This window comes from Periophthalmus magnuspinnatus, chromosome 15 (genome assembly GCF_009829125.3).
Source record: "Periophthalmus magnuspinnatus isolate fPerMag1 chromosome 15, fPerMag1.2.pri, whole genome shotgun sequence".
Lineage (NCBI taxonomy): Eukaryota > Metazoa > Chordata > Actinopteri > Gobiiformes > Gobiidae > Periophthalmus > Periophthalmus magnuspinnatus.
The window spans coordinates 31,971,307-31,985,048 of NC_047140.1; positions in this window are offsets into that span (position 1 = coordinate 31,971,307).

Sequence of the window (13,742 nt, forward strand, 5' to 3'; positions counted from 1 at the left end):
CACCACAGTGTTCAGCTCCAAATGAAGCTCAGTGAGGCTAGAGCAGTGTCATAGCAACCAAAGAGCCAATCCAGAGTGACGTTGTTGCAGGTAACGCCCCTTCCCGCCCACAGAGTGAGCGCTTATCAACGCTGTCAATCAAACCTGTTGCTAACGCTAACGTAAAGAAGGCGTCTGATTTGTCTGTTATTAATGTTCATATCTTGATTTACAGACACAATAGTGAAATAAAAACCCCAGGATCATGTAGAGGGTTAATACGAACATTTAAGACCAAAATGAGTCTGAAGCAGCAGAGACAGAGAGAGGAGACAGATTTTATATAGAAAGTGAATTGGAGCCAATGGAGTCAATGGAGCAGGAAGTGCGCACATGATCACTTCCTGTTTGGAACGCGCTGGCTAGCAGGTTAGCTATGTCCATTTGTATCAACAGTCTGTATGTGACCGGGCTCCACACAGGAGATATTGTACATTATAGAGAATAGAGACAGTGGTGTATCGACTTCACTGACTTAACAATCATGAAAACAGCGTCACCTCAGTCCAGGCAAATTCATATTTAACCTTTGAGAAACTTTCACTTCAATTCAGTTTATTTTTATAAAGAGCAAAATCACAACAGCAGCAATCGCCTCTAAACAAGAGATTTAACCAACAGAAAGGACTAAACCAGGACTAAACCAGGACTGAACTGGGACTAAACCAGGACTGAACCAGGACTAAACCAGGACTGAACCGGGACTAAACCAGGACTAAACCGGGACTAAACCAGGACTAAACCGGGACTGAACCAGGACTGAACCGGGACTGAACCGGGACTGAACCAGGACTGAACCAGGACTGAACCAGGACTAAACCGGGACTGAACCGGGACTGAACCAGGACTGAACCAGGACTGAACCGGGACTAAACCAGGACTGAACCGGGACTAAACCGGGACTAAACCGGGACTAAACCAGGACTAAACCGGGACTGAACCGGGACTAAACCAGGACTGAACCAGGACTAAACCAGGACTGAACCGGGACTAAACCGGGACCGAACCGGGACTAAACCAGGACTGAACCGGGACTAAACCAGGACTGAACCGGGACTAAACCGGGACTAAACCAGGACTAAACCAGGACTAAACCGGGACTGAACCAGGACTGAACCGGGACTAAACCAGGACTGAACCGGGACTAAACCGGGACTAAACCGGGACTAAACCGGGACTGAACCGGGACTAAACCAGGACTGAACCAGGACTGAACCGGGACTAAACCAGGACTGAACCAGGACTAAACCGGGACTGAACCGGGACTGAACCAGGACTAAACCAGGACTAAACCGGGACTGAACCAGGACTAAACCAGGTCTAAACCAGGACAAGGAGCTGCAGATGTGTTAGTCCAGGACTAACACACGTCCATTTGCAGATAAAGTTCAGGTCTGTGGGACCAGAGTCCACTCGAGTTGGGGACAGACGGGACGTCCTGGACAGAGGAGGGTCGTCCACACAGGTATGAGATCAGTAACACACAAATGAATCTTTGAGCAGGTGCAGAACATGCAACGCTGGCACAGCTCTCCCAGTCTGTACACACACACGCACACATATACACGCATGCACACACACGCACGCACACACACACACCCGCACGCATGCACACGCACGCACACACACACACACAGAGAGAGCTAAATAAACAGGTTTATATTCCACAACAGCCTAAGTGGGTCAGACATCAAAGTAGCCACTGCGAAAGCGGTCCACACACACACACGTGCGCACACACACATACACACACATGTGCACACGCACACACACATACACACACATGTGCACACGCACACTTTAAATTGCTGTCGTCTCACACTTTTGCGCTCACAAATTGCACAGCTCCTCTCTGGCTCTTCTCTGTTTTCTGTCTCTCTCTTTGTTGCACACAGTAAATTGCAGAAGCGGCTGACCCTGGCCAAGGCTGAGACAGAGAGCGGCCACACAGAGAGCGGCCACACAGAGAGCGGCGGTCACACAGAGAGCGGCCACACAGAGCGGCGGTCACACAGAGAGCGGCGGTCACACAGAGAGCGGCGGTCACACAGAGAGCGGCCACACAGAGAGCAGCGGTCACACAGAGCGCGGCGGTCACACAGAGCGCGGCGGTCACAGAGAGCGGGTAGAACGAAGCTGCTCCAGCTGCAGACGACTCTTCTGACAAGTGTCACAGTCGCTCAGGCAAAAAAGGAAAAAAAATCTAAATAATAATTCATTTTTAAAAATGTTCTGATTTTAGATCTGAAGTACAATTTGACTCAAAAAACCAAAAACATTTTATTTGTTCTCAACATAAACATCATTGGTTTATGACGTGACCATTTTGTTTTTTTGTTTTTCTATTGGATTGTGCTCAGTTTTACTCGTGGTCGTACAGGAGGTGCATCGTGTTAAGTTCAGTTAAAACCTTAAAGACTTTATAAACACACTGTACAACGTGATGACCATGTGGCTCTTGGTCTGAGGCTCAGTGCGGCTCTGAGAGTGTCACTGTGTGAAGAGACCACAGACCGCATGTATAAATGTACAGAGCTAACCTGCTAGCGCCGCGGTCCAAACAGGAAGTGACAGGTTTGATTGACAGCGTTGATAAGCAGCATTACCTTCAATAGTTTTGCTCTGGATGGGCTCTTTGGTTGCTATGATACTCGGTCAGAATTCCAAATATGGACCTCTGCTCCAGACTGACGCCTTCATTTGGAGCGACGCTGTGGTGACGTCACACTCCCTCAGTCCACGTCTTTTCAATCTATGGCAGAGACTCAGTTTTAGACGCAGCCATCCACTGAAACAGCGGCAATAACTCACACACAGGCCCACTCCGGCCTTAATGACTTTTATAATGAATGACCCAAGATGGCGGCTAAATGGTGGTTACCATGGCGATGGCTCGGTCGATCACATAGTATTGACTGTCCATCGGCCCCTGCTGCAGAGGAATGTGCACGAGCTGCTGCGACGGCTCTGAAACCCAACGCCGTCTCCTCCATTTTACCCCCAGTTCTACTCCTGAAGCCTCCGCGGTCACTCAGGACGCTCACACAAAAGAGTAAAAGTATCTTAAAAGAGGTCTTTGGTTAGCACATGTGGACTTTTATTTTAAACAGATGAATATATAGTAGATAAATCAAACAGAAAACACCTCGATGTCTTTAAAGAGGAGCAAATGCAGAGCAAAACTTTGATTTTTATTTTTAGAAAACATTCAGATCATTCCTTTTTCTTACTTTGGACCAGAGTCGGTGATGGAAAAATACTTAGAAAATGTATTTAGTTACCCAAAACTGAATACACAAATGAAAATGTGTTTTGTGACGTGTTCTGTCACATGGTCCAATCACAGCGCTGTGTTCTGTCACATGGTCCAATCAGAGCGCTGTGTTCTGTCACATGGTCCAATCAGAGCGCTGTGTTCTGTCACATGGTCCAATCAATACTTTTACAGAGTTCCATTTAAATGATAGAGTTAAAACATGGCACAGGATTAAAAACAGCTGTATTTTTGTTACACTGTTTGTTCTGTGTTTATGTTTTATCAGAGAAGTTAAAGTCTCACCTGCCTCGTCACAGGAGCCACAGGAGCCACAGGAGCCACAGGAACCACAGGAACCACAGGAACCACAGGAACCACAGGAACCACAGGAGCCACAGGAGCCACAGGAGCCACAGGGACCATAGGGGCGGGGCTTTTCATTTCTCTCACTGATGCCGAAATGGGACAGACCTACACCACAGAGCGTACGTCGACCTCTGTCCGTGCACTTACGTTGCGCTGCCTAGACCGTGACGGCTGCTTTTTATTCAGATTTTAACAGTTTCGTGTAGCACTCTTCTAGGTGAGGCAAACCAGCACTTACTTTTAAAAGTGTTTTCTATAGCGGCTGTGGACTCCATTTTCTCCCGTAGAAGAAGTGACGCGTGGTGCATGATGGGACATAGAAGGTCGTGAAGTCTGCTCGGGTGTACCCTTCGCTCACGGCCGATCTCCATGGAAACACAGGGCACATTTGTCGGCCGTGTTGGTCGGGTGTATGAAATGGAACAGGCCTTGTTGCTCTGGAGGTGACGTATGTGTCCTTCAAATGCAGCCGTCGCATTGGGACACGGCTGGAGTCGATGGAGCAGGAAGCACAGCCCATGATCACTTCCTGTTTGGAACACAGCAGCTAGCAGGTTAGCTACGTCCATTTATATAAAGCCAGGACTTCAGCCTCTAATGCCAAAGAGAGAACATCTGCGGGAGAAATGAGAAATGCAAATGAATCAAACCAACCCCGAATATAAATAAACCCAAATCTAACTTCACGTGTTTTAAATCTCTTTGAGGAGCCGGAGAGCTGCAGCTGTGTGAGGAGAGTTAAACAGGAGCCGCCGAGCCGCCCGGAGTCTTCCTTGAGGGACATGAATATTTAGAGCGAGTGTGACCCAGGTCCATCTGTCGGAGTGGTCCCATGTGGCCCGGGACATCTGCCCCTCACAACGACTCACTGAGCTGAAAAACACGGCCGTGCGAAGGACCACTGACCGTAACGGTGCTCAGAGTGGACATCAAGATTCTACAGTGCTCTGGTGAACGATGTGGTCACTACGAGCAGGCCTCACCTCGTCTCTGCGTCTGACCCAAACTGAAGACGCTCTGAAGACACGCTGGAGTCTTGTGTCGGGCCCCGGAGCCTTAGACCCCGAACACTGAACACATACTTTGTCATTTCTGTTCATGTAAATAATAAAAGATCACATTTTTATACTACGATTTTCCACCTTCAAGGCTCAAAGCTCTTGCCCAATGACACAACAAGAACAGTATTCATCTGTGGGAGCTGGAATCACACCACCAACCTGTGAGTCAATGGATCTGACCACTTAACCAATGACGTTTATGTCGAGAGCGAGATTCGAACCAACAACCTTCAGATCAGAGGACAAACACTCATCTTATACCTGGGCTCACGGGGCACACACTTTAGACCAGTGGTTCTTACCCTTGTTGGAGGTACTGAACCCCACCAGTTTCATCTGCACATTCACCAAACCCTTCTTTATTGAAAAATAAAATATTATTTTTTCAAATTCAAGACATATGTATGTTTTACTAGTGCACAAAATGAACCGTGCATTAACATCACTGTGTTCAAAGAATAAAACCAATACAATGAATGAACTCACAACAAATTCCATACACACCTTTTCACAAAGACATGACCTTTTTTAATACTACCACACTGAAATGATTTTAATTTTTAACCTTATGTATTTCAATAATGAACTTATTGTATTTATGCTATTTATTATTTTTAACATTTTAACACACACCGTAACTCCGCAACCAATTGGGCTGTCATGTATATTCAAACGTCATGTCAAAGCAGAGGCATGGGGCTCTTTAAATATGTTACTGTCATTACGGTAATGTGCTTCTATGGTTCCTTGAAGATATCCAATCAGAGTGCAGTTGTCGCTGGGATCCTCCCAGTCAATGCCGGGGCATCGCTCTGGCCACTCACTGTGGCCATGTCTCATGCTGTGTCTCAATTCACCAATGTGCCTTGACCTCCGCCGAACCCCTGAGACTGTCTCACCGAACCCCTAGGGTTCGATCGAACCAGGTTAAGAACCACTGCTTTAGACTAAACACAGAGGGTCAGTCATGAACACAGACTGTTTATATAAATGGACGTAGCTAACCTGCTAGCTGCCACGTTCCAAACAGGAAGTGGTCATGGTGCACTTCCTGTTCTATCAGCTCTGGCTTCAATTCACTTTCTGTGTAAAAACTGTCCTCTCTCTCTGTCTCTGCTGCTTCAGACTCATTCTGGTCTTAAATGTTCGTATTAACCCTCTACATGATCCTGGGGTTTTTATTTCACTATTGTGTCTGTAAATCAAGATATGAACATTAATAACAGACAAATCAGGTCCTTCTTTCCCCGAGGTCGCTCCTGTTAGCGTTAGCCACAGGTTTGATTGACAGCGTTGCTAGGCGCCCGCTCCCTGTTAAATCAGAGGTGTGGGCGGAAAGAGGCGTTACCTTCAACAGCCTCGCTCCTGATTTGCTCTTTGGTTGCTATGATACTCGTGGTCAGAGTTCCAAATATGGAACTTCACGTCAAATCGGCCACTATAACTGTTTGCCTTGTTGAGCTTCATTTGGACTTTTGGACTCATTTGGACTCACTTGGTCACTTCTTTACACAGTCTGGGGGCTGAAGTCGGGGCCACATAGACACACTGTCGCCTCCACTCTCCATATTGTTTTGTTGTGTTTTGTTGTGTGAAATAACAGCGCCTCTACGGCATTAAACACATGTCAGTCTCTTCTTCACCAGGATGTTTCAGAGGCGACTTCTCCTGGTTTATGTGTTTCCCTCCAGAGAGCGCGTTCTCTGTCAGGCGAAGTGGATTTAAACTGAAATTAGAAACAAAGTAAAACATGAAGAACGTGTCAGTCGTACATGAAGGTACATTAACTCATAACGAGACAGGTTTATTTGTACAGCACATGTGGTTCACAAAGTAATTCAAAGAGTTTTACAGAATAAGAAAGACATTAAAATCACAAAACAAACATAACATGAACATTTAAAGAGATGAGACAGAATAAAACCCTTTGTCACATGAGCCTGGATTTAAACATCGTCATAGTCGAGGCCTGTCTCACATCCTCAGGAAGTGAGACAGGTTTGAACTGCACAAAACTCAAACACTGATTCACCAGGTTTAGTCCTGACTCTGGGACCAGCAGCAGGCCAGGACTAAACCAGGTCTTAACCAGGACTAAACCAGAATTAAACCAGTACTAAACCAGGTCTACATCAGGAGGCGAGTCCCTGAAGTCCTCAGAGTGTGAGATGGTTCATGTGGCTTTAGTCCCAGTTTGGTCCAGATTTAGTCCCGGTTTAGTCCCAATTTAGTCCCGGTTTAGTCCCGGTTTAGTCCTCCTTTAGTCCTCCTTTAGTCCTCCTTTAGTCCTCCTTTAGTCCTCCTTTAGTCCTCCTTTAGTCCTCATGTGAGATGGTTCATGTGGCTTTAGTCCCGGTTTAGTCCCGGTTTAGTCCCGGTTTAGTCCCGGTTTAGTCCCGGTTTAGTCCCAGTTTAGTCCCAGTTTAGTCCCGGTTTAGTCCCGGTTTAGTCCCGGTTTAGTCCCGGTTTAGTCCCGGTTTAGTCCCGGTTTAGTCCCGGTTTAGTCCCAGTTTAGTCCCAGTTTAGTCCCAGTTTAGTCCCAGTTTAGTCCCGGTTTAGTCCCGGTTTATTCCTGGTTTAGTCCCAGTTTAGTCCTGGTTTAGTCCTGGTTTAGTCCTCCTCATGTGAGATGGTTCATGTGGGTTTAGTCCTGGTTTAGTCCTGGTTTAGTCCTCCTCATGTGAGATGGTTCATATGGCTCTAGATGTTCTTTGGTGCTGGTTCATGGAGAGTCTTGTTCACACTGAGCTGTTTTAAAGTCTATTCTCTGAGACCTGAGCACAGGGGTATGATCATCATAATACCCATAATGCATCAGTGTGTCATATGTGTCTCCATGGGCAGGGTGACGAGGGCCAGCTGGACGCTCGGGGGCCGCTGCCCGCTGGCCACTTGTGCTGACACTGCTTTAATAATATTTCCTGACATGTTGCGTCGGCCATATGCTGCTCCGTCATCCTCCTCACACTGAGCACGCTCAGTATGCAGCGGCCTGTGGAAATGTTCCCTGGTGTAAAAGACACGCACACCTACACACACGGATACACACAGATATACACACGGATACACACACGGATACACGCCTACACACGCATGCACACATACACCTTTATGCTCCAAACTGCTCTGTTCTTTAATCCCAGAACTGGAGCATGTAAACAGTAACACAGAAACCATACAAAACAGCACTCACCTGTCGACCTGAGCAAAACACACACCCCCACACACACACGCACACACACACACACACCCCAACATGAACACTAACACACACACAAACAAGCTATACAAATCTAATCTTATCTCATCTTAATAATAATAATAATAATAATACTACATTAGTCTTATACTCTCTTTTCCAGACTCAGTGGTGTTTGTTTTCACTGTAGCTACAGCTGCCCAGGGGCTGACTGATGGAAGTGAGACTGACAATCTGTGCCACTGGTTCAGCCCTGCTCAGCTTCAAGATCTTTGACAAGATGAGGAGATTTGGCCGTCTGGATAAATAGTTCACAAGTTTTTGATCTGATCTTGAGAAACTGAGTCTCAAACTCTGGACCCAGTGTCTCAATATTAAAATGATTTTTCTTCTAAACTGAGACGGCGCAGACAGTGACATAAACGTACCCACCTGTGACCTTTTTAAATATAATCCTGTTTTATTACAACATCTGAGAGTCTGAGTCCAGAGACACCTCTTCAGTTTGTCAAAGGTCAAAGGTCAAGCAGAGACAGGGACAAACTGAACGTCTTTGTTTTCAAATATTTATGATGTAAAATATTTTCTCCCAGAGTTTTTTTAATGCACATTTTCCTCTTCCTCGTTTGAAGCGGCAACAAAAAAAGAGCTTTGAGGGATTATTATTGTGTATGATGCAACTATAGTGTCTTTACAGCACAGGGACGCACACAGAGACACAGGGACGCACACAGAGACACACAGACACACACAGACACACACAGAGACACAGGGACGCACACAGAGACACACAGACACACACACAGACACACACAGAGACACACACAGAGACACACACAGAGACACACACAGAGACACACACAGACACACACAGAGATACACACACAGAGACACACACAGAGACACACAGAGACACACAGAGAGACACATACAGAGACACACACAGAGACACATACAGAGATGTACACAGACACACACACACGCAGAGACACAGACACAGAGGCACAAGGAGATGCACATAAAACACACAAACACACACAAACACACACAGACACATACAGATACACACAGAGACAAAAACACATAGACACGCAGAGACACACAGACACACACACAGAGATACACACAGACGCACACAGACACACAGACACACACACAGAGATACACACAGATGCACACAGAGACACACAGACGCACACAGAGACAAAAACACATAGACACGCAGAGACACACAGATACGCACAGAGATGCACACAGACACAGAGGCACACAGAGACACACACAGACACACACAGACACACACAGAGACACACAGAGACAAAAACACATAGACACGCAGAAACACACAGATACGCATAGACACACAGAGACACACAGAGACACAGACATGCACAGACACACACACATACACACACAGACACACACAGACACAGGGCCTGTCTCTGTGGATCCTGAAGCTTCTGCCTGAGCGTTTCACTGAAGCTGCAGTGACTCTTCCTTCTTGGCTGAAGCTCGTTCTGTCTCTATAAAAGCAGCTGTCACAGGCTCATCATAAACGAGGTCCTGAGGAGAATGAGGCCCGTTAATCTGATCGACCTCAAAAGAACATCAAAGGAGCAGCGACAATGAAGATCCCAGTGACGCCCCCTGCTGAGCGCCGAGGTGTAAAGGCTGTGCAGCAAAACAAACAAACAAACAAACAAACATGTTCCCCTGTTGATGCAGGAGCAGGATTTGAACCGTCAACCTTCAGACCAGTGGACAAACATTGTAACTACAGAACATGAGCAGAACAGAGGCAGAGGGCGGGGTCTCTGTGGGTTTGTTCTGGTGAAATAAACCTGGTCTGGCTCATTTTATCCTCCATATTTGACTCATGTTGGCCCCTCCTCTGAAACATTAAAGCTGGTGTCAAAATGGAGGAGAACCGCTGTGCAAAACTGTCACTGTATGAAAAATAAATGTCCCCAATGAGCCTGAGGGAGACTGGTCCTCTGTGTCTTATTGTCGTCCTGCAGTGAGGCATCTTGGGTAATTCTGGATCCTGTTCAAACTGGACAAGAACCTTCTCTGTCATAAAGTCCAGCTTCTTTCAGTTGAGGCTCGTGTGTTTGACCTGCTCCTGTTTCATATCAGGTCAATTCAAAATGTCCTTGTGTTTAAACGTGTCACTCTGTGGGTCCCTCGACAGGTGACAGAGCCTTTTCTGTGGCAGCGCGCAGACTATAGAACAGCGCCCCCTGCCTGTCAGATCCTCACAGTTTGAGACTAGACTGAAAACACCTCTTCTCCCTGGTATTTAACACGGGACATACAGGTGTTTTATTGTTCTGTTCCTCTGTGTCGTGTAGCTGTATATTTGTGTTTTGTGTTGATTTTTTTTTTGTGAAGCTCTTTGGCTCATCTCATGTTTTAAATGTGATATATAAACTAACTTGAATTGGACTGAATTAAAATAAAAAGACTGCATCTGTCAGAAGAGAAACAGAACAAACTGTTTAGAATCAGATCAGAATCAGAAGACTTTTATTTCCATTGTCAGTGACACAATTCACAAACTAGGGACTTTCTTCAGTGATAAAATGCAACATAAAAACACTGAATAATAATAATATAAAAAATAGAATTATAGCTATTATAATAAAAAAATCCATACACGTTTATGTTGATACTTGTGATCAAACTGTGACTAACATGGGTCTATTTAATGTGTCTATTCTAAACAGAATCTGGTCTGTTTTTGTATTACAGACTCTTTTTAGTTGTATGTTTGTGTTTTATTCATTATAATCTGTGGGATGAATCTCCGTTGACTTTGCTAACTTGTGCAGAGCGGATGGCCTGTGTGACTTTGAGAGCGTCTGCTGGCAGGGGGCGCCGGTGTGACCTTGGTGCCGGTGCTTGTGTCACTTACAAACAAGTAAAGACACACCTAAAGACAGCGTCCCTGTCAGGACCATCTGTCCCGCCGCACACGCTCCGAATAATAGAGCCGAGTTTTGAATAATGAGACGTGCCACGAGACAAACGATTCAGGACGAGCTGATCTGATCCTCATTTTTAAAAGGGCCACCTCGTGATGTCATCATGTGGTAATACAGGAAGTGCTCCACTGTGTTTTTAAACTCCACACACCTTTACTAGAATCATTTGGATTGTTTTACAACTTAACTAAAGGTAAAAGGAGCTTCCACTTCATGACATCACAAGGTGGAACAGGACTAAACCAGGACTGAGCCAGAGATTTTAATCATATTATAGTTATTTCCTTGTCCTTTACCCTTCCGAAGTTATTTTTGGAGTGATTTGAGCCTGTTTCAGTAATCTTTAATCGCTTATTTTCAATTTGCAAACACTCTGTTCCACCTTGTGATGTCATCGTGTGGTGATACAGGAAGTGCTCCACTGTGTTTTTAAACTCCACCTTCACTAGAATCATTTGGATCATTTCAGTCCTGGAGTTGTCACTTATCTCGACTGAACTAAAGGTAAAAGTCGCTGTTCACTTGAAAACTACCACTTGATGACATCACAAGGTGGAAAAGAGTGTAATAAAGGGTCTCAAACATGTGTGAATGAAACAAAACACAACTCTAGGTCTGTTTTTGAGGAGGAAACAGCGTTATAACATGACTTAAACTCACAGGGGTCAGTTTTGTGTGATATTGGACTTTATATAACAGATAATACATGAGTGAGAATCTTGGGTCTCTCCTCCTCTGACCCCTGAGTCTTTTCATTCTCTCTTGAGCTGCTTTTACCCCATAGCACCTCAGGTCTGGGACATGTCCACTCAGGTTTGGACCAGGATGTGTTTCATTAGGTCCGGAGACTGAAACGTGCTGCTGAACCCGACCTTTGTATTGATAAATTATATAAAAGGAAATTTCTGTATTTACTTTAAACTCTGCATCACATGTTTTAAAACGGCTCATTACAGGCGCGAAACCACAGCGGCGTGGAACTGTCAGACATGTATTTATCACATTTTGACATCACATGATAAAGATGGTTGACGTTTTTACAGTTTAATTATGAAAGAAGCGGTGGAATGAGACACAAACAAGACGTACACATAATACATTGTACAATACAAGTTCACAATTACATTTGATATATTTTTACATATGTATTTAAGGTGCAGTTACAGCTCTACTTTTTAGCTCTACAGCCTTTAGCCTTTTTTTGTCCCCACAAAATCTCACAAGATTATTTTTCTCATGTGTGCCATCCATTTTATTAAGTGTCTACAAGTGCATTTTGTATATTTATTATTATTATTATTATTATTATTATTATTATTATTATTTATTTATTTATTTTTTATCCTTATTGTGTATTTATTTATTATTTTTCTTCGTTGTAAATGCCTGTCAAAAGGGGATCTCGGGTGGACTTGTGGGGTTTAAAGGAATAAAATGTAATCAAACTGTAACTTGTATAACTGCAGATGACATCAGCACTTGATTAAAAACATTTGATCACAAAAAAAGTAAGTGCACCTCATAGCCTAAACAGTGTGTGTAGTGTTTTTGGATGCAGACAATGACTAAGAATCTTAACTTAAAACTGCAAGAGGCGATGATGGCCCTCTCCACCCTGTGCACGTCAGTCCCATGTCCCAACTGCAAACTCATGACCACAACGAGGTTCAAGTTTCTGTAGTTTTTCATCATATTGTGTTGTTCTGGTGTAATGAAACACGCCAAATTACTTCTATTGTTTATTTTCTGAACTCGAGTGCTACTGTGGGCTGTGTGTCCGCAGTGTCCCCTCAGCCAGTCTCCAAACTGACCAGTAATTCACGATTAGAACCTCGACATAAACGCGTCGACAGAGCAATCAAGTGTCACATAAAAAAGCAGTTCCATTAACAACAACACATTAAGTTACACATTTCTGAAACAAAAAATGTGACTGGTGTGGAGAAAAACGGATAGGATCAGGCGACATTTCATGGTTCATTTGTTGAAATATTAAATACTAAATTATCGAAGGGGTTTTGGATGTCTTATTAAATATTTGTACTTGATGGAGGATGGAGTCAAATCCTCTTCACGTCCACGGCACAGAGGACACTCTGGACAGTGTACGCCACCTAGTGTTGAAAGTGGGTCTATATGACTGGACTGGACAGAATGTAAGAGTATGGCCAGTGTGATCTGTGTGATCTGACAAGGAATAAAATATCTCTGGTGGTGAAAAGTCCTCAAAATGCTCCGTAGACCTGAGCTGAAACCACACAGCCTATAGTTTATGTCTCCCCTGATTCTTCTGCCCCAGTGGTAAAACATAACAAAGAAAGAGTAAGAAAGTACTGAAGGCTTACTTAAGTACAAATTTTAGGTATCTGTACTTTAATAAAATACACTTTTAAGGGGATACTTTTTACTTTTACTTCAGTACATTTGAGAGCAGTATCTGTACTTTCTACTAAACTACATTTTTGAACAGGACTGAAAAGTAAAAGTATTTTTCTTATTGTGTGAGACCCGCTGAAAAGGCTGAGGGTTTATTTATAACACATTCAGAATTTGAGCAAAACAAAAATAAACAAATAAAAACGATCAGTTCAATTGTTTCTGTTGAACATAAATTTGAAGCCTTATTAGATCTAAAAATCTGCCTCAAATACTTTTTACCCTTTAAGTACATTTTAAATCGGGTGCTTTAATACTTGTACTTAAGATTTTTCATGTGATACTTTCATTTATATTTTGTGTTTTTAATTTGTATTTGTAATTGTATTTTTGTATGTGTACTTTTGTTTTCATATTTCAGTCCTACATTACCCATTAGGCTTTACCGCCAACTTGCGTGA